We start from the raw sequence: 19,704 nt of genomic DNA on the forward strand, positions 1-19,704 counted from the left end.
GAGTTGCAATCTACTGTAGAGATAGCCTGCAGAGCTCTATCATACTATCCAGGTCTGTGCCCAAACAGTTTGAGCTTCTACTTCTAAAAATCCACCTTTCCAGAAATAAGTCTCTCACTGTTGCCGCTTGCTACAGACCCCCCTCAGCCCCCAGCTGTGCCCTGGACACCATATGTGAATTGATTGCCCCCCATTTATCCTCAGAGTTTGTACTGCTTGGTGACCTAAATTGGGATATGCTTAATACCCCAGCCATCCTACAATCCAAGCTAGATGCCCTCAACCTCACGCAAATTATCAACGAACCTACCAGGTACAACCCTAAATCCGTAAACATGGGTACCCTCATAGATATCATCCTGACTAACATACCCTCTAAATACACCTCAGCTGTCTTCAACCAGGATCTCAGCGATCACTGCCTTATTGCCTGCGTCCGTAACGGGTCCGCGGTCAAACGACCACCCCTCATCACTGTCAAACGCTCCCTAAAACACTTTAGCGAGGAGGCCTTCCTAATTGACCTGGCCCAGGTATCCTGGATGGATATAGATCTCATTCCGTCAGTAGAGGATGCCTGGTTGTTCCTTAAAAGTAATTTCCTCTCAATCTTAAATAAACATGCCCCATTCAAAAAATACAGAACTAAGAACCGATATAGCCCCTGGTTCTCCTCAGACTTGACTGCCCTTGACCAGCACAAAAACATCCTGTGGCGTACAGCATTAGCATCAAATAGCCCCCGCGATATGCAACTTTTCAGGGAAGTTAGGAACCAATATACACAAGCAGTCAGGAAAGCAAAGGCTAACTTTTTCAAACAGAAATTTGCATCCTGTAGCACTAACTCCAAAAAGTTTTGGGACACTGTAAAGTCCATGGAGAATAAGAGCACTTCCTCCCAGCTGCCCACTGCACTGAGGCTAGGAAACACTATCACCACCGATAAATCTACAATAATCGAGAATTTCAACAAGCATTTTGCTACAGCTGGCCATGCTTTCCATCTGGCTACCACTAACCCGGCCACCAACTCTGCACCCTCTGCTGCAACTTGCCCATGCCCCCCCCCCCCGCTTCTCCTTCACACAAATTCAGACAGCTGATGTTTTGAAAGCGCTGCAAAATCTGGACCCCTACAAATCAGCTGGGCTAGACAATCTGGACCCTTTCTTTCTAAAACTAGCCGCTGAAATTGTCGCTACCCCTATTACTAGTCTGTTTAACCTCTCTTTCATAACGTCTGAGATCCCCAGAGATTGGAAAGCTGCCGCGGTCATCCCCCTCTTCAAAGGGGGTGACACTCTAGATCCAAACTGCTACAGACCTATATCCATCCTGCCCTGCCTTTCGAAAGTATTCGAAAGCCAAGTTAACAAACAGATCATCGACCATTTCGAATACCACCGTACCTTCTCCGCTATGCAATCCGGTTTCCGAGCTGGTCACGGGTGCACTTCAGCCACGCTCAAGGTCCTAAACGATATTATAACCGCGATTGATAATAGACAGTACTGTGCAGCCGTCTTCATTGACCTGGCCAAGGCTTTCGACTCTGTCAACCACCGCATTCTTATTGGCAGACTAAATAGCCTTGGTTTCTCAAATGACTGCCTCGCCTGGTTCACCAACTACTTCTCAGATAGAGTTCAGTGTGTCAAATCGGAGGGCCTGTTGTCTGGACCTATGGCAGTCTCTATGGGGGTGCCACAGGGTTCAATTATTGGGCCGACACTTTTCTCCGTGTATATCAATGATGTCGCTCTTGCTGCTGGTGACTCTCAGATTCACCTCTACGCAGACGACACCATTTTGTATACATCTGGCCCTTCATTGGACACTGTGTTAACAAACCTCCAAACGAGCTTCAATGCCATACAACAATCCTTCAGTAGCCTCCAACTGCTCTTAAACACTAGTAAAACTAAATGCATGCTTTTCAATCGAACGCTGCTGGCACCCGCCCACCCGACTAGAATCACCACTCTCGACGGGTCTGACCTAGAGTATGTGGACAACTACAAATACCTAGGTGTCTGGTTAGACTGTAAACTCAACTTCCAGACTCACATAAAGAATCTCCAATCCAAAGTTAAATCTAGAATCGGCTTCCTATTTCGCAATAAAGCCTCCTTCACTCATGCTGCCAAACATGCCCTCGTAAAACTGACTATCCTACCGATCCTTGACTTCGGCGATGTCATTTACAAAATAGCCTCCAACACTCTACTCAGCAAATTGGATGTAGTCTATCACAGTGCCATCCGTTTTGTCTCCAAAGCCCCATACACTACCCACCACTGTGACCTGTACGCTCTTGTTGGCTGGTCCTCACTACATGTTCGTCGTCAAACCCACTGGCTCCAGGCCATCTATAAATCACTGCTAGGCAAATCCCCGCCTTATCTTAGCTCATTGGTCACCATAGCAGCACCCACCCGTAGTCTGCGCTCCAGCAGGTATATCTCACTGGTCATTCCCAAAGCCAACACCTCCTTTGGCCGCCATTCCTTCCAGTTCTCTGCTGCCAATGACTGGAACGAATTGCAAAAATCTCTGAAGCTGGAGACTCTTATCTCCCTCAATAACTTTAAGCATCAGTTGTCAGAGCACCTTACCGATCACTGCACCTGTACACAGCCCATCCGAAATTAGCCCACCCAACTACCTCATCCCTATATTGTTATTTATTTTGCTCTTTTGCACCCCAGTATCTCTATTTGCACATAATCTCTTGCACATCTAGCATTCCAGTGTTAATACTATTGTAATTATTCTGCACTATAGCCTATTTATTGCCTTACCTCCATAACTTGCTACATTTGCACACACTGTATATATATTTTCTGTTGTATTTCTGACTTTATGTTTTTTTTTACCCCATATGTAACTCTGTGTTGTTTTTATTGCACTACTTTGCTTTATCTTGGCCAGGTCGCAGTTGTAAATGAGAACCTGTTCTCAACTGGCTTACCTGGTTAAATAAAGGTGAAATAAAAAAAATAAAAAAATATCTGGAGAGAAACGCCAATCTGTTGATCCCATATGTTGTCTCTCTCTTCTTTGTTTAAGACATGGTATTTATATCCTATGTGACATAGTATGGCGTGATTTTAATAAACCAATCCCTGGCTTTTCACATATCTTCCCATATCCTCTTTTCCAGGAATTTAGTAATGCTTTCCAGATGTTTCCGAAAGCAGAGCCAAGTTCCTCTAACACACTTTTGCAAACGTCAGCACAATCATAGACCCTCAGACACTACAAAATATAACATTAATAGGCTAAATAGCAAGTTTCATATTATTCGTTTTCCACCTCCCCCACCTCCCTCATACATGGCGCCATGCAATACCAAAGAGGAAAGTAATGTCCGTTCTTGGCAATATGATCTGTAACTGTGGTAAGGCGTGGTGATGCAAAAAGTGATATGTAACTGTGACATAAAGCGTGATGACAGATGAGGAAGTATTAGCCCATTTCCTCCTACAATCCTCTCCTGATTACATTTACATTACATTTTAGTCATTTAGCAGACGCTCTTACACAGAGCGACTTACAGTTAGTGCATACATTATTTTATCAAACCCACAACCCTGGCGTTCCAAACGCCATGCTCTACCAACTGAGCTACATCCCCTGCCGGCCAAATCCCTCCCCTACCCTGGACGACGCTGGGCCAATTGTGCGCGCCGCCCCATGGGTCTTAATGTCATATTTAGAGTTCCACTATAAAACTATGGGGCTCCCCCTTTCATTAGTAAGGGAAGACAAGAGGTGGAGAGAGCATGTAATGGAGGGCATGTAAACACATGCATAAACCTCAAAGGGAGGGAAGGAATGTAATAGGTTACATGTTGAAGGACAAACACTGATGAAGAAGACATAGTTATCTTTCCTCTGATGTATTAGGCCTACTATCCAGAGTACTGAGGTAGTGAAATAGTGATATATCATTGAAATCCTATTCTAGGTGTAGAGATGAAAATAATGTATAATAGGTTGATACTTGAAGGTTTAGGGCTCTATTCAATCCATATCGCGTGATTGAAATTTGAAGGCAATTTTCAGACGTTAGCAGAGACTGCATTCACGGTAAACGCTGAAAATATCGTCTCAATCGGAAATTATCTTTACATTTCTATCGCGTAATCTGTAACGCTTCAGCGATACAGATTGAATAGAGCCCTGACTGTATGATATTGTTGGCTATCCTTTTTTGTAAACACAATGGAGTTAGTGGAATCATACAGTACTTAATCATTTTTCTAAGTGTGACTGATTGTCCTAAATTGTCCTAATTATTAGCCTATTTTCTGATTACCAATGATAACAAAGATGTGTTCTGCGAAATAATAAATAATATATGCCTGCATACATTTTTTTAGTGTATGGGTGGTCCCGGTGATCGAACCCACTACCTTGGCGTTACAAGCACCGTGCTCTACCAGCTGAGCTATAGAGGACCACAAACATAAACTTCCAGTTGTTGAGGGAGAGGAGCATGGAACAAAGGGCTTTACTTCTCTCCTACCATCTGACGATCACTGTTGGAGATGTGGAGGTTGTGGATGTAGCCCAGGTGAATAGGGATGTGTAGTCTGCAAATGATTCGTTCTTTTTGAACAACTCTTTTTACTGACTTGAGAGTCATGATTAGTTTTTCTGAGTGACTCGTTTATTTTAGTCGTTCGTTTGACATGCTAGTGCTGGCCGCAATGAGTCCTTACAGCAGGATTAATACTCGCTTTCTGGCTCAGCGGCTCCAGTCCAGAGACATGCTCCGACCACCAACTGTCTGTCATATACGCGAGGGAAATAGATAATGAGCATAGAGAAGAAAGACATGTTTAGAACTGATAATTGATCGCATGGAGCAAGAATTAATGCAAATAATTGATTATTGAATGTTATCGATGGACACAGCTTTGTAGAACCAAAACATACAGCCTCTTCTCAACAAACCAGAACTCGAGAACGAATCGTTTGGGGGGCTGCAGTTAGCGATCGACATTGTGCTTCTCACCCTCACTGAAGTCAAGCAATGCATTCCGGCCACAACTAGACCTCCTTTCAAATGTATCAAGAAATAATCTTATTTGTATGACTAGTAATCAACAAATGTTCATTGTTTAAAGCACACGCTTAAAAGTCTAAGTCACAAATTACATCTACAATAAGCCCCCTATGATGAACGTCATGTGAAGGAGAGGCTTGTAGAACCATGACTCTTTCGAGTTTTCAGTTACTCGTTCGCCGGTAGGGGATCCTGTGTGCTTTGGGAATTATACTGTCTCAAAAGAGACGAACTTTTGTAGTGTATTGAGATTATGATGGTGTTAAATGTTTTTTAAGTGGAACTGAAATAATGTTGATTTTAGTATCAAGAGGGAATGTTTTAGTGTAACGCCACATACAACAGACAGGAAGTGTGTTGTAGACAGGGGAGACTGGTGATTGGCCAGAAGAGGGAGCATCTTTTTGCATTGTTTATAAATAGGGGCTAGACTACAGAAAGGGCAGAGCGGCCATTCTGAGGCGTCGCTCTCCGGGTGTCATGTCACCTGTCACTTATGCTGAAGCTTGTGATCTGAATAAACTTATGATCAAGGATTCAGTATGAGCGGACTCCTTTGTTTATCAGCAATAATTGCCACCACTCACTCGATACGACAAATGGCGCCCAACGTGGGGCTGGTCTGCAATCCTCCTTTGCTCATTCGTAGCCGCCAAGCAAACTTCTGTCTGAAGTGCCAGAAAAGGGTGAGTTTTCCTCACAGCTTTGGAGATTGTTAGTTTTGGATGCTATGTGATTGTACACTGGAGGAATGTACCATTACGACCGTGCCTCGGGTGGCGTTTTTGCTGATGACTGGGGGGTCTGGCTAATCATTATACAATTTTAAAAACAGCGCAAAAGTGGTTAGAGTTTATGGATTGTTTATAGAGATGTGTTGCTTGAATAGTAAGTCAAGAACAATCGGGGCCAAGATATGTATACAAGTTAGGACATTGCAGGATTTGATAAGCCCTCGTAACAAACGGGGCGACCGCATGGTGGGCCATAAATCCTGGGAACGCGTTATGGGTTTCAGGTCAGTCTTAGACTGGGGTTTGGTTGAACATTTATTGGGGGTTGCTTGCCCATCTTCTGTCCGACGGGATATCTGCGTGGGGGGGACCGCTCATATAAATAGCCATACTCACGGCAGCCTAAATTTAGGACAAAGGAAACGGGTCGGGTACATTGTTTTTATGCTACATGGTGCATACAGGCTAAGGCTAAATGCTAATGCTAAATGCTAATATGCTGCATGCTAACATGTGACCGTAGAGGTCCACTGCGATGGTAATAAAGCCTCTTAAATTATGTTTGTATGTGGAATTTCGGTTCTATGTTTTGTGAGCGCTGTTAAATGTTGTTTGACTATGAGGGGGGAACGGGAGTTACAGCTGGACTGTTAACCGTCTGGTTGGGGGGAGAGATCTAAAATCTCCCTTCCACGGTGAAAAAGTATTTTTGAATGCATTTGCGCATGCGTGTAATTTTGCGACACTACACTACAGAAAAGGGGTGACTGTTATTCTGGGTTACATTATTACACCAAGAGATTTCAGGCTAGGCTAAAAGGTGTTTAGTCGTTTGCCAAGTCTGTGTGTAAAGTCAGAAGCAGGTGGGGACCTTCCCAATCACATATTCTAAAAATTGGTGGTAAAGGGATTTTGTGAATAAATCAGTGGAAAAGGTTTTTAAAGGTTAGGAGGAAAAGATTAGATTAAAAAGTTAGGAGAACTAGGTTGAAGGAACTCTAAGACAGTAAGCTAAGTTTCAAAGTTAGTAGTAAGAGAGAGAGAACAGTGGTGAAGGACATGTTAAAGTTTAGTGGGAAGATATGGTAGGAGTTTAGATCTGTTAGGACATTTTACATTACATTTTAGTCACTTAGCAGACGCTCTTAACCAGAGCGACTTACAGGAGCAATTAGGGTTAAGTGCCTTGCTCAAGGGCACATTAACGTCATTTAGCAGACGCTCTTAGCCAGAGCGACTCACGAATTGGTGCGTTCACCCTATAGCCAGTGGGATAACCACTTTACAATTTGGGGGGGGGGGGGGGGGGGGGTTAGAAGGAATACTTTATCCTATCCCAGGTATTCCTTAAAGAGGTGGGGTTTCAAATGTCTCCGGAAGGTGGTGAGTGACTCCGCTGTCCTGGCGTCGTGAGGGAGCTTGTTCCACCATTGGGGTGCCAGAGCAGCGAACAGTTTTGACTGGGCTGAGCGGGAGCTGTGCTTCCGCAGAGGAAGGGGAGCCAGCAGGCCAGAGGTGGATGAACGCAATGTCCTCGTTTGGGTGTAGGGACTGATCAGAGCCTGAAGGTACAGAGGTGCCGTTCCCCTCACTGCTCCATAGGCAAGCACCATGGTCTTGTAGCGGATGCGAGCTTCAACTGGAAGCCAGTGGAGTGTGCGGAGGAGGGGGGTGACGTGAGAGAACTTGGGAAGGTTGAACACCAGACGGGCTGCGGCATTCTGGATGAGTTGTAGGGGTTTAATGGCACAGGCAGGGAGCCCAGCCAACAGCGAGTTGCAGTAGTCCAGACGGGAGATGACAAGTGCCTGGACCAGGACCTGCGCCGCTTCCTGTGTAAGGCAGGGTCGCACTCTCCGAATGTTGTAGAGCATGAACCTGCAGGAGCGGGTCACCGCCTTGATGTTGGCGGAGAACGACAGGGTGTTGTCCAGGGTCACGCCTAGGCTCTTCGCACTCTGGGAGGAGGACACAGCGGAGTTGTCAACCGTGATGGCGAGATCATGGAACGGGCAGTCCTTCCCCGGGAGGAAGAGCAGCTCCGTCTTGCCAGGGTTCAGCTTGAGGTGGTGATCCGTCATCCATACTGATATGTCTGCCAGACATGCAGAGATGCGATTCGCCACCTGGTTATCAGAAGGGGGAAAGGAGAAGATTAGTTGTGTATCGTCAGCGTAGCAATGATAGGAGAGACCATGTGAGGATATGACAGAGCCAAGTGACTTGGTGTATAGGGAGAAAAGGAGAGGGCCCAGAACCGATCCCTGGGGGACACCAGTGGTGAGAGCACGTGGTGCGGAGACAGCTTCCCGCCACGCCACTTGGTAGGAGCGACCGGTCAGGTAGGACGCAATCCAGGAGTGAGCCGCGCCGGAGATGCCCATCTCGGAGAGGGTGGAGAGGAGGATCTGATGGTTCACAGTATCAAAGGCAGCAGACAGGTCTAGAAGGACAAGAGCAGAGGAGAGAGAGTTAGCTTTAGCAGTGCGGAGAGTCTCCGTGACACAGAGAAGAGCAGTCTCAGTTGAATGACCAGTCCTGAAACCTGATTGGTTTGGATCAAGAAGGTCATTCTGAGAGAGATAGCAAGAGAGTTGGCTAAAGACGGCACGCTCAATAGTTTTGGAAAGAAAAGAAAGAAGGGATACTGGTCTGTAGTTGTTGACATCAGTGGGGTCGAGTGTTGGTTTTTTGAGGAGGGGAGCAACTCTCGCTCTCTTGAAGACGGAAGGGACATGGCCAGCGGTCAAGGATGAGTTGATCAGCGAGGTGAGGTAGGGGAGAAGGTCACCGGAGATGGTCTGGAGAAGGGAGGAGGGGATGGGGTCAAGCGGGCAGGTTGTTGGGCGGCCTGCAGTCACAAGTCGCAGGATTTTATCTGGAGAGAGAGGGGAGAAAGAAGTCAAAGCATAGGGTAGGGCAGTGTGAGCAGGACCAGCAGTGTTATTAGACTTAACAAACGAGGATCGGATGTCGTCAACCTTCTTTTCAAAGTGGTTGACGAAGTCATCCACAGAGAGAGAGGAGGGGGGGGGGGGGGGGAGGAGGATTCAGGAGGGAGGAAAATGTGGCAAAGAGCTTCCTAGGGTTAGAGGCAGATGCTTGGAATTTAGAGTGGTAGAAGGTGGCCTTAGCAGCAGAAACAGATGAAGAAAATGTAGAGAGGAGGGAGTGAAAAGATGCCAGGTCGGTAGGGAGTTTAGTTTTCTTCCATTTCCTCTCCGCTGCCCGGAGCTCTGTTCTGTGAGCTCGCAGTGAGTCATCAAGCCACGGAGCTGGGGGGGAGGACCGAGCCGGCCGGGAGGATAGGGGACACAGAGAGTCAAAGGATGCAGAAAGGGAGGAGAGGAGGGTTGAGGAGGCAGAATCAGGAGATTGGAGGGAGAAGGATTGAGCAGAGGGAAGAGATGATAGGATGGAAGAGGAGAGAGTAGTGGGAGAGAGAGAGCGAAGGTTGCGGCGGCGCATTACCATCTGTGTAGGGGCAGAGTGAGTAGTGTGGGAGGAGAGCGAGAGAGAAAAGGAAACAAAGTAGTGGTCGGAGACTTGGAGGGGAGTTGCAGTGAGATTAGTAGAGGAGCAGCATCTAGTGAAGATGAGGTCAAGCGTATTGCCTGCCTTGTGAGTAGGGGGGGACGGTGAGAGGGTGAGGTCAAAAGAGGAGAGGAGTGGAAAGAAGGAGGCAGAGAGAAATGAGTCAAACGTGGACATAGGGAGGTTGAAATCCCCCAAAACTGTGAGGGGTGAGCCATCCTCAGGAAAGGAACTTATCAAGGCGTCAAGCTCGTTGATGAACTCTCCAAGGGAACCTGGAGGGCGATAGATGACAAGGATATTAAGCTTAAATGGGTTAGTGACTGTGACAGCATGGAATTCAAATGAGGAGATAGACAGATGGGTTAGGGGAAAAATTGAGAATGTCCACTTGGGAGAGATGAGGATTCCTGTACCACCACCCCTCTGACCAGATGCTCTCGGGGTATGCGAGAACACATGGTCAGACGAGGAGAGAGCAGTAGGAGTAGCCGTGTTTTCAGTGGTGATCCATGTTTCCGTCAGCGCCAGGAAGTCGAGGGACTGGAGGTTGGCATAGGCTGGGATGAAGTCAGCTTTGTTGGAGCAAATGCATTGAGAAAGTATGTGTTGCTGAATGATAAGAGAAGATTGAGGGTGATTGAGTATCTATAGTTACAGTTCCCAGCAGGGAGATCAAGGTAATTATAGGTGTATTTTTATAATCAAAAGTTTGAAAGTCAGGGATTAGAGATAGGACTGAGTTGGGAAAAAGTGACACTAGTGGTGATAGATGGAAGTACAAGCAAAGACAACTTTTCTTTGGGGAAAAAATACTTATTAGAGATAATTATGGAGAATAAGTCACTCCAACAGTAGATAATACACAGAGGATAACGGGAACTTTCGCACTAGAAGTAATTAAAGTTGATACATCAACTAAATCAACTACTTTAATGGTAACTTTGGAAGGGATTAATGATACGATGGCAATAGAAAATGTAGGAAGTATGACACCGACAACAACTTTTCTGAAATTAAAGGGGGTAGCAAGACGAATAGGGTTAAAATAGGAGAGCAGATAGTAGTAGAGAGAATATAGATTTATCATGGAAGTACAGGATGAGGTCTTTGATTTTAATGACAGACAAGGAGAGGTATCTGATCAGTACCGCTCGTTAGGGAAGAGAGAAACTATATGCATGTGGTTTGATTCTTCTGTTGTGAAAGTTAAAGATAAATGGGCAGGTAGGAATCTTTGGTTCCAGCAGTTAGCTCATTCTGTAATATCAGTGAGGAATCTTGAGGGTCCATGTCTGTTGAGAATTCCACCAAACATGTTAGAGACGGTCGCTCGACCTCTATCAAGTATGTGTCAATCTTATGCGTTGTCATGACTGTGGTATCAGCAACAGTCAGTAACAGATAAAATAATGTCGTCGTCAAAACATTTGTTTAAGCCTAGGGTTAGGTGGTATTGGGTTAAGTGAATTAACTTGTGTGCATTTGGTAGATGGAAAGTAAAATCAGGTAACAGCGTAACTGAAACATTGGAGGTGTAACCATTGAGGGCTAAAAGTTGTTTGGTTCTAATAAAACATATGAGGTAAGGGGTATGTTTATGGGAATATCAGATTGTGATGTTATATGATAACTTTGGGTATGCATGACCTTAAGGGTAGTAATGAGAAATATGTTACTTTTTATGTACCAGGTAGTAAGAACAGCAGGACTTTGATGGTAAAAGATTAGCTTTTGCCTGACAATGTGACTATGGGGAATTTTAGAGATATTTGGAGGGTTTGTGGTGATAAAGCGTATATATTCTTACCCTATGGATAGACAGGATGTTGTTACATGTCAACGTTGAAGCTTCCATATGAGGTTTCTACCATTATAAGAGGGGTAGCACCGGACACAGAAATCTGAAGCTAGGTTTGAAATTGGATGAAAAGAGACATGGCTACATGTCATAGTCTTCAAGCCTATCATTGAAGGATGAGTCTAAGGGTGAAGGGGGGATTTTTTCCATGGTATGGTGTAATATTTGGGAAGATCATATTGATAATATTAGGTATACTTTGACTCCAGATAGTTCCGATAATATCACGAGTGTTATAGATGCATTGAAGAATATAAGGGATGCATTTGGTATATCTGAAGGAGCGGAAGTCAGCGAAGTCTTGGTTGCAAAATCAGGTAGGCCAGTAGGGGCAGTGATGGGTTACATTTAATGGCAGCTTTGATAACACTGTGTGATGTTTGTAATTTGTTACTGACCTTTGAGAAAGCTATGATATTGAGATAGGTTGGAGAGTGATGCCTGGAGACAACACTCAGATGCCGGTTTTGACTGTTCCTGATCTGGATAAAGATGGACAAGTGGAACTGAATGGATAAATATCATTTTTGATTATTTTATCATTTTTCAATTTTTTCAATATTGGTGTGATTTTTAGTATGATTTTATGAATCAAGGGGGGAATGGGTTTATGTGATTCATACATCATTTATATATCCTTTTTATATTCTTAGTTGATATTGATGTTTAATTTGAAAGTGTTTGTTTTGCAAAAGATACTGTTTGGTCGTTTCTTTTTCTTCCAGAAGCATTTGGGGGAACATGGGAAGGGACAATATGACTGGAGGAGATGAAACAAGGAGGGTGTGGCCGATTCCATCATCAACAGTCCATTGGAAGAGGAGACTACGGGGAGATGAAGTGTAGTGGACTACATTCCAGTGTCTGCAATGAAATATAGACATGTGTAATACATCATTTGTGTAATAGCCTTAGGGATTAATTTTTGTAGAAGGATATTTGATGTTATTGAATACATGTGAGGATCTTAGATGTTTTTGTTTATTTCGGTGATGTTTAGGGACAAGGAATTTAGGCAGGGAGAGCTCCACTTTAGGGTCCAATGGGTTGACCAGCCTTAGAGTGGATGTTTTTGGATAGGATTTTGTTTGCAGGGGCTTACATGTGTATTTAGTTGCATCATAGTTTCAAATGCATTTACATGGTTTATGAGTTTATCTGGAGTACCGAAGGTGGTTGCCTGGGGCAGAGGGACCGTGAGAGAATTTTACTGTCTTGATTGATGGATGGAAGGTTGCCGGACAGTTTTTCGCTCTTACACTCCATAAAGATTTGTTCATATGTCATAGTAATGTATTCACACTTCATAAACAGTTGTTCATATTTCATAGAAAGGTATTTACACTCTAGAGGAGAATGTTTTTGGTTTAATGTTAAAGATACTCAATAAGATAAATTGTTACTTGTCATAATCCTATTCTGTTTGTTTTCTAGACTTTTAATTTGTCTCGAAAGGGGGGAATGTAGTGTATTGAGATTATGATGGTGTTAAATGTTTTTTAAGTGGAACTGAAATAATGTTGATTTTAGTATCAAGAGGGAATGTTTTAGTGTAACGCCACATACAACAGACAGGAAGTGTGTTGTAGACAGGGGAGACTGGTGATTGGCCAGAAGAGGGAGCATCTTTTTGCATTGTTTATAAATAGGGGCTAGACTACAGAAAGGGCAGAGCGGCCATTCTGAGGCGTCGCTCTCCGGGTGTCATGTCACCTGTCACTTATGCTGAAGCTTGTGATCTGAATAAACTTATGATCAAGGATTCAGTATGAGCGGACTCTTTTGTTTATCAGCAATAATTGCCACCACTCACTCAATACGACACTTTCCATCACTATAGGTGAGGCAATGAGCAGGGGCATTGCGAGGAAGTGATTATGATGACATACAGACAGTAGTATGTGACCCCAAACTCACCTTAAGGGGACAGTTGGACTCTACTTTAGAGATGGGATTAGGGGACGACAAGCGGGCACTGAGGACACCTGGGCACTGCCACCACTACCACTTACATGCTGACCACACCGCTCACGTCACGTGCAAAATAAATGTACACATACATGCTATTCAATCATTTCATCCAAACTTGGTTCTGTTTTTGACGCTTGACGCACTGCAAGTCCCGCCTCTCCCATCTCCTCATTGGTTTTTAGGAGCCTATACCCACGTGGGTGATTGAAAGATGAACTGAGGTCCACACTCCAGTCCAGTTGGTGGTGGTAATGTGCCTTAAAGTTGGTTACCAACCGCCATTATAAAGTCCAAAGAAGAAGAAGAAGAAGACCAAAATGAGGAGAGATTACTAGAAACTAACTAGGTTTACCCTTTTATCTGTGGAGTAATTGTTGGAGTAGAGGACCTTGTGCATTTCAGGTAAAATAACAACCCAATGTTTATATCCCATTCATGGCAATTTAGCTAGCTAGCTTGCTGTTGCTAGCTAATTTGTCATAAATGTTTGATGCGTTTCGACCTGTCCCCAATTGTATATAGTTGGTTCAGAGTTTGTTTTTATATTTCAACCTGCGTGTCCTGATGCCAAAAGTAGAAGGGGGGCTAATGACTTTGAACGGGAGCTAATGAAAGTTTCACCTAGTGATGTAGTCAAATCAATCAATCTATTTATAAAGCCCCCCCCCCCCCCCCCCCCCCGCTTCTCCTTCATCCAAAATCTGGACCCCTACAAATCAGCTGGGCTAGACAATCTGGACCGAAATTGTCGCATCCCCTATTACTAGCCTGTTCAGCCTCTCTTTCGTATCGTCTGAGATCCCCATAGATTGGAAAGCTGCCGTGGTCATCCCCCTCTTCAAAGGGGGTGACACTCTAGATCCAAACTGTTACAGACTTATATCCATCCTGCCCTGCCTTTCGAAAGTATTTGAAAGCCAAGTTAACAAACAGATCACCAACCATTTCGAATCCCACCGTATCTTCTCCGCTATGCAATCTGGTTTCCGAGCTGGTCATGGGTGCACCTCAGCCACGCTCAAGGTCCTAAACGATATTATAACCGCGATCGATAAAAGACAGTACTGTGCAGCTGTCTTCATCGACCTGGCCAAGGCTTTCGACTCTGTCAATCACCGCATTCTTATTGGCAGACTAAATAGCCTTGGTTTCTCAAATTACTGCCTCGCCTGGTTCACCAACTACTTCTCAGATAGAGTTCAATGTGTCAAATCAGAGGGCCTGTTGTCTGGACCTCTGGCAGTCTCTATGGGGGTGCCACATGGTTCAATTCTCAGGCCAACTCTATTCTCTGTGTATATCAATGATGTCGCTCTTGCTGATGGTGACTCTCAGATCCACCTCTACGCAGACGACACCATTTTGTATACATCTGGCCCTTCATTGGACACTGTGTTAACAAACCTCCAAACGAGCTTCAATGCCATACAACACTCCTTCCGTAGCCTCCAACTGCTCTTAAACGCTACTAAAACTAAATGCATGCTCTTCAATCGAACGCTGCTTGCCCCCGCCCACCCGACTAGAATCACTACTCTCGGCGGGTCTGACTAAGAATATGTGGACAACTACAAATACCTAGGTGTCTGGTTAGACTGAAAACTCTCCTTCCAGACTCACATTAAGCATCTCCAATCCAAAGTTAAATCTAGAATCAGCTTCCTATTTCGCAACAAAGCCTCCTTAACGCATGCTGCCAAACATGCCCTCATAAAACTGAATATCCTACTGATCCTTGACTTCGGCGATGTCATTTACAAAATAGCCTACAACACTCTACTCAATAAATTGAATGTAGTCTATCACAGTGCCATCCGTTTTGTCACCAAAGCCCCATATACTACCCACCATTGTGACCTGAACGCTCTCGTTGGCTGGCCCTCACTACATATTCGTCGCCAAACCCACTGGCTCCAGGTCATCTATAAATCACTGCTAGGCAAATCCCAGCCTTATCTTAGCACATTGGTCACCATAGCAACACCCACCCGTAGTATGCGCTCCAGCAGGTATATCTCACTGGTCATCCCCAAAGCCAACACCTTCTTTGGCCGCCATTCCTTCCAGTTCTCTGCTGCCAATGACTGGAACGAACTGCAAAAATCTCTGAAGCTGGAGACTCTTATCTCCCTCACTAACTTTAAGCATCAGTTGTCAGAGAAGCTTACCGATCACTGCACCTATACACAGCCCATCTGTAATTAGCCCACCCAACTACCTCATCACCATATTGTTATTTATTTTGCTAATTTGCACCCCAGTATCTCTATTTGCACATCATCTTCTGCACATCTATCACTCCAGTGTTAATACTAAATTGTGCACTATGTCCTATTTATTGCCTTACCTCCATAACTTACTACATTTGCACACACTGTATATAGATTTTCTATTGTGTTTTTGACTGTACGTTTTGTTTATCCCATATGTAACTCTGTGTTGTTGTTTTTATCACACTGCTTTGCTTTATCTTGGCCAGGTCGCAGTTGTAAATGAGAACTTGTTCTCAACTGGCTTACCTGGTTAAATAAAGGTGAAATAAAATAAATAAATAAAAAGGGTCGTTCTTCAAGATGTTCAAACATTCATAGATGACCAGCAGGGTCAAATAATAATCACTGGTTGTAGAGGGTGCAACAGGTCAGCATCTCAGGTGTAAATGTCAGTTGGCATTTCATAGCCAAGCATTCAGAGGTAGAGAGGTAGAGAGGTAGAGAGGTAGAGAGGTAGAGAGGGAGAGAGGTAGAGAGGTAGAGAGGTAGAGAGGGAGAGAGGTAGAGAGGGAGAGAGGGAGAGAGGGAGAGAGGGAGAGAGAGAGAGAGGGTTGAAAACAGCAGGTCCTGGACAAGGTAGCCAATCTGTTGAACAGGTAAGGGTTCAATAGCCACAGGCAAAACAGAAGAAACTGAATCAGCAGCATGACCAGGTGGACTGGGGACAGCCAGGAGTCATCAGGCCAGGTAGTCCTGAGGCATGGTCATAGGGATCAGGTCCTCCGAGAGAGAGAGAGACGGAGAGAGAGCGAGATGGGAGAATTAGAGGGAGCATACTTAATTTCACACAGAACACCAGATAAGACAGGAGAATTTCACCAAGTAAGACAGACTGACCCTAGCCCCCCGGCAAATAGACTATTGCAGCATACAGTTGAAGTCGGAAGTTTACATACACTTAGGTTGGAGTCATTAAAACTCGTTTTTTCAACCACTCCACAAATTTCTTGTTAACAAACTATAGTTTTGGCAAGTCGGTTAGGACATCTACTTTGTGCATGACACAAGTCATTTTTCCAACAATTGTTTACAGACAGATTATTTCACTTATAATTCACTGTATCACAATTCCAGTGGGTCAGAAGTTCACATACACTAAATTGACTGTGCCTTTAAACAGCTTGGAAAATTCCAGAAAATGATGTCATGGCTTTAGAAGCTTCTGATAGGCTAATTGACATCATTTGAGTCAATTGGAGGTGTACCTGTGGATGTATTTCAAGGCCTACATTCAAACTCAGTGACTCTTTGCTTGACATCATGGGAAAATCAAAAGAAATCAGCCAAGACCTCAGAATTTTTTTTGTAGACCTCCACAAGTCTGGTTCATCCTTGGGAGCAACTTCCAAACGCCTGAAGGTACCACGTTCATCTGTACAAACAATAGAACGGAAATATAAACACCATGGGACCACGCAGCCGTCATACCGCTCAGGAAGGAGACGCGTTCTGTCTCCTAGAGATGAACGTACTTTGGTGCGAAAAGTGCAAATCAATCCCAGAACAACAGCAAAGGACCTTGTGAAGATGCTGGAGGAAACAGGTACAAAAGTATCTATATCCACAGTAAAACGAGTCCTATATCGACATAACCTGAAAGGCCGCTCAGCAAGGAAGAAGCCACTGCTCCAAAACTGCCATAAAAAAGCCAGACTACGGTTTGCAACTGCACATGGGGACAAAGATCGTACTTTTTGGAGAAATGTCCTCTGGTCTGATGAAACAAAAATAGAACTGTTTGGCCATAATGACCATCGTTATGTTTGGAGGAAAAAGGGGGGCTTGCAAGCCGTATAACACCATCCCAACCGTGAAGCACGGGGGTGGCAGCATCATGCTGTGGGGGTGCTTTGCTGCAGGAGGGACTGGTGCACTTCACAAAATAGATGGCATCATGAGGAAGGACAATTATGTGGATATATTGAAGCAACATCTCAAGACATCAGTCAGGAAGTTAAAGCTTGGTCCCAAATGGGTCTTCCAAATGGACAATGACCCCAAGCATACTTCCAAAGTTGTGGCAAAATGGCTTAAGGACAACAAAGTCAAGGTATTGGAGTGGCCATCACAAAGCCCTGACCTCAATCCTCTAGAAAATGTGTGGGCAGAACTGAAAAAGCGTGTGCGAGCAAGGAGGCCTACAAACCTGACTCAGTTACACCAGCTCTGTCAGGAGGAATGGGCCAAAATTCACCCAACTTATTGTGGGAAGCTTGTGGAAGGCTATCCGAAACGTTTGACCCAAGTTAAACAATTTAAAGTCAATGCTACCAAATACTAATTGAGTGTATGTAAACTTCTGACCCACTGGGAATGTGATGAAAGAAATAAAAGCTGAAATAAATAATTCTCTCTACTATTATTCTGACATTTCACATTCTTAAAATGAAGTGGTGATCCTAACTGACCTGAGACAGGGACTTTTTACTAGGATTAAATGTCAAGAATTGTGAAAGACTGAGTTTAAATGTATTTGGCTAAGGTGTATGTAAACTTCCGACTTCAACTGTAGATACTGGAGGCTGAGACAGGGGGGGTCGGGGGACACTGTGGCCCTGTACAACGATACCCCCCGGACAGGACCAACCACGCAGGATATAACCCCCCCCGCTTTGCCAAAGCACAGCCCCCACACCACTAGAGGAACTTACTACATTTGTAAGACGCTCTGGATAAGAGCGTCTGCTAAATGACTAAAAATTTAAATGTAAAATGTAAATATCAACAGACCACCAACTTACTACCCTGAGACAAGGCTGAGTATAGCCCACGAAGATCTCCTCCCCCGCACGAGCCCGAGGGGGAGCAAAAACAGACAGGAAAATTACATCAGTGACTCAAGTCGAGTATAGCAAAAAAAGCCTGGCTGACGCACCCCACCTAGGGACGGCATGGAAGAGCACTAGTAAGCCAGTGACTCAGCCCCTGTAACAGGGTCAGAGGCAGAGAAACACAGTGGAGAGCCGGCCAGGAAGAGACAGCAAGGGTGGATCGTCACTCCAGTGCCTTGCCGTTCACCTTCGCACCCCTGGGCCAGACTACACTCAATCATAGGACCTACTGAAGAGATGAGTTTTCAGTGAAGACTTAAAGGTCGAGACCGAGTCTGTGTCTCTCACATGGATAGGCAGACCATTCAATAAAAATAGAGCTCTACAGGAGAAAGCCCTGCCTCCAGCTGTTTGCTTAGAAATTCTAGGGACAATAAGGAGGCCTGAGTCTTGTGACCGTATGTAAAGAAATGTACGGTAGGACCAAATCGGAGAGATAGGTAGGAGCAAGTCTGTGTAATGCTTTGTAAAAACCTTGAAATCAGCCCTACCCTTAACAGGAAGCCAGTGTAGAGAGACTAGCACTGGAATAATATGATCACATTGTTGGGTTCTAAGATTCTAGCAGTCATATTTAGCACTAACGGAAGTTTATTTAGTGCTTTATCCGGGTAGCTGGAGAATAGAGCATTGCAGTAGTCTAATCTAGAAGTGACAAAAGCATGGATTAGTTTTTCTGGACAAAAAGTTTCAGATTTCTGCAATGTTACGAAGATGGAAAAAAGCTGCCCTTGAAATATTTTTGATATGTTCGTCAAAAGAGAGATCAGGTCAAGTCACTAAACCTCGAGTCCGAATCGAGTCCCAAGTCCCGTGTGCTCGAGTCCGAGTCCAAGTCGGAGTCACCAATGGTCGAGTCACGAGGTGAGTTACGAGTCCCTATGGCTGAAGTCTCCGTGCTCGAGTCCTGGTCCAAGTGCTCAAATCTGAGTCACTGGGTCCACATCAACTCAAAATAAAGATATAGTGTAGCGGCAAGAGGGATTTTGTCAATAAATTATTTGCTATCCATTTTCCTTTCTTTCTGTGCCACAAAATGTTTGCATATAGGCTACTGGTAATGTTACCCGGGCCACATTCAGTTGCAAAACGTTCTTGAATGTTGCAGATAGAAATTCCATGAATAGAGCCGTTTTCCCTCATTCAATATGTCAGAGAGGCATGTTTCTTCTACACCCCAGGTTGTTAGTTGAAGCTAGCTAATGAGGTAACATGACCGAACAAGTTGTAGCCTAAACAAATGGTCAACGGTGCGGTCTGCAAGTAGCATAGTTTTAGAACGGCCGCGATATACTTTATGAATGTAAAGTGCGGCCTGCCAATGCACGATAGAAAGAAAAAAACGTAGCGCCACTATTATGGTTCATATCTTTTTAACGGTAATGGCTAGGAAAAGAGGGAGACTTAGCTAGTTTGTTGGCTA

Source organism: Coregonus lavaretus (assembly GCF_964263955.1).
Source record: "Coregonus lavaretus genome assembly, chromosome: 3".
NCBI lineage: Eukaryota > Metazoa > Chordata > Actinopteri > Salmoniformes > Salmonidae > Coregonus > Coregonus lavaretus.